The 3111-nt window shown below is 31.9% G+C and overlaps 1 non-coding gene across 1 annotated transcript; it reads right to left on the bottom strand.

Moving 5' to 3' along the window:
• Positions 1-1598: 1598 nt before the first annotated feature.
• Positions 1599-1671, bottom strand: TRNAA-CGC (transfer RNA alanine (anticodon CGC)). The gene has a single exon. It is a non-coding gene; the product is annotated as a tRNA-Ala (tRNA).
• Between the last annotated feature and the right edge of the window lie 1440 nt (positions 1672-3111).

Below are 3111 nucleotides of genomic sequence, written 5' to 3'. Positions count from 1 at the left end.
GGGCAGCGATAAGAAGAGAGAGAGGGGGTTGCGTTGGATAAGAGGAGGGCTGCAATGAGGAGGGGGATGGAGAGAGAATCTGCGTTGAAGAGGGAGGGATTAGAATTTAGGAGGTAGTTTGTCAGGTCACTAAAATACGGTAACCATGTCAGTATTGTACTTGCCCGAGATTTACTCCGGCGAACTCGAAATACATTTATTAAATTTTAAAACTTTGTAGGAACTATTTTGTTAATAACAAAAGTCAGGTATCATTTTGTTATTGTTAAAATTTTTCGGATACCAATTTAATATTTACCCCTATAACAAATAATAAAAAATAAATATTATTTTTTGTAACTTTTTTTTAATTTAAAAAAATACTTAAATCATTAAATCGATTTTCTAGGACTTCTCGTATTCTTAAACACAATATTGAGTTTATAGAAATGATTCCAGAACAGATATATATGTCAACAAACATTGCATGAAATTTTGACTTAGTACCCCAACCGGAGGATAAATTCAATAAACTAACCATTCCTCGTAGATCCGGATATAATAGAAGACAACCCGCAATATTTAATTAGCACGGTAGAGAAAAATAAATGGGTTGCGATTTATAGTTGAGTAATGAAGAATATAATTTTGGGACAAAAGAGGGTTCTTATTATTTTTCTTTTAATTAAAATACTTAGAATCTCTTTTTTTTTTATTTTCTTAATACGTAGATGTTTTGACCATGTGGACATATATATTAGAGAGTTTCGTGAACCACCAATCCACCGACAATATTTATGTTTATACAAGACAAAATAGATGTGTTGAATAAGTAAATTATATTGTAAAATAAAGGAAATAATTGCTACTCTATATTTGATTCTAGCATTATTTGCGACGGAGTTAAGGACCGGTTAGGTATGCGGCAATAGTCATTAACAGATATTCTGAATTATTATTATTATTATTATTATTATTATTATTGATTGTAGATAATTAATAAGTGCTTTCAAAGGCGTTGAAGAGTGTTAATCTATGGGGATCTACTATTAAGAGTCAAAGTTAGACAAGACTAGTAGTTAATCTATTCTTCACTAAAACACCTTTAATTTTCCTCAGTCGGTGCCGCCTTAAAATCTAAGAGCTTCCCTTTTTCCTTTCGTGCAGGGAAACAGAGAAAGTTGAGTCAAGGATTTGGATAAGAAAGAATTGAAGAACGACTTGAACAGTTACATTACATATATACGTTTCAAGGATGTGAGATAAACATTAAACAATAATGCTCACGCAAAACGCTACAGAGCTCAGTGGATAGAGTTGTTATATTGTTCTTATATTATATTGGGAATTTAGGAGTTAGGAACATGACATACACATACATACAGGTCATAGAATTTGTTGCAAAGTTAACATATTAATAATGATATCTTGAAAGATATAATTTCCTAATAAAAACAAAGGTGGTAGGATATGTATGAGAGAAATGATGAGCTTAAATGGGAACAGAAGCAGATGAAGTGGGAAAATGAGAGGGGTTCAACGTGGCTAGCTTAGCTTCAATAACATTAGAACGAAGAAATAATATAATAACAGGTGTGAACCTTTAAAAGGAATTGAAATGGAGGTGCGGGGAATCGAACCCCGTGCCTCTCGCATGCGAAGCGAGCGCTCTACCATATGAGCTACACCCCCGTGGTGCTAATCTAGTAAACAGGAACAAGAAAGAAGAAGGAATGGGTAGCGGCGAAGTGGAGGATGCATGTGGGGAAATCCAGCATATGGGACACGTGGCAATTATCTTGTGCTAGTGCATAGTGTGCATGCAGTAGATTAAAAATAGAAGTAATGGAAGTAATGTTTGCTGATTGCACTAGTGTAAGGTCCTTAAGACCTAGGGCCTCGTTGGGCTAGTATTTAGACAAGCAATTTGGGCCAGTATTATCAGGTGGTCCACGGTGCACATAATCTGAATCGACCCGAAGGCCCGACCCAGATCCAAATACTTTGGAACTTATTTGGTGCGATTTTATCGGGTTTAGAGTCAAATAAAGATCTCAAAAATAGATCCAACCATTATTTAGAATCAAGTCCGGATTAAGGCGAGTCCAGTTTCATCCGGCTTCTGTGCATCTTAGGTAGACTAAAAAAGTTATATATGTTTTAAATTAATTCTAATATTATATTATATTAATTATAAATTTATTATTTTCTTAATCACATTTGTTGAATTAAAAAATAGATTAAAAAAACATGAAATTAGAGTTTATGAACAAATTCAAATTCAAGTATGGATATCAACTTTTCGATAATAAGTATGTTTTTTTCTTCTTTATAAATAAGTGCATCATAATTTTTTGACATAAAATTTGTCAAGATCCGAACTTCATCCAGTCTAGACCCGGTTTTAGTGTGGCTCGAAAGTATTGTGATTTCACCGAGTTAGAGACAGGTAAAAATATCAAAAATAGACCTGTTCATTGTTTAGGGTCGGGTCTCGGTTAAAGCAAACCCGACTTTACTCGGCCCCATGTGCACCCCTAATGTGGTCTATGAAAACACAGACATTTCGCTGAATTATCATTTTCGCATGTTGAACATATTTTGAATATGATATTCATCGACACTCCTCCTACACAGTGTTTTAATTAAAAATACAAAATATTTTTTCGAACACACTTGAACACAATTAAATACCATTATGTGTGAGTCGTGTCTAATTTTATTCTTAATTTATATTCTTAAAATAAATTTAAAAAGAATACATATTATTATTTATTAACATAAAAACTATTTTAAATATTTTATATAATTAGAAAAGATATAAAAATAGTTAAAATATATCATTTATATTTTAATATGAATGAAATAATAAAATATTATTATAATTTATTTAAAAAATATTTTATATTTTATATATATACCAGATTCATATCTCTTGTAAAAAAAGTATAATTGTATATCATGTCGTGTTTGGTGAATTGGACAATTCTCAATTCAAGGTATCACACAACACATCCACACAATCTTTAAACACTTACCAAATATTTTCTCTTCGGTTATATTCAGTAGGATTTGAATCCAGAATTTTTGAAGTGGAGAGAGATATGTCATGTGAGCTATATCATGTCGTGT

Source organism: Arachis duranensis, chromosome 5, assembly GCF_000817695.3.
Source record: "Arachis duranensis cultivar V14167 chromosome 5, aradu.V14167.gnm2.J7QH, whole genome shotgun sequence".
Lineage (NCBI taxonomy): Eukaryota > Viridiplantae > Streptophyta > Magnoliopsida > Fabales > Fabaceae > Arachis > Arachis duranensis.
This window is presented reverse-complemented; position numbering and strand designations above follow the sequence as displayed.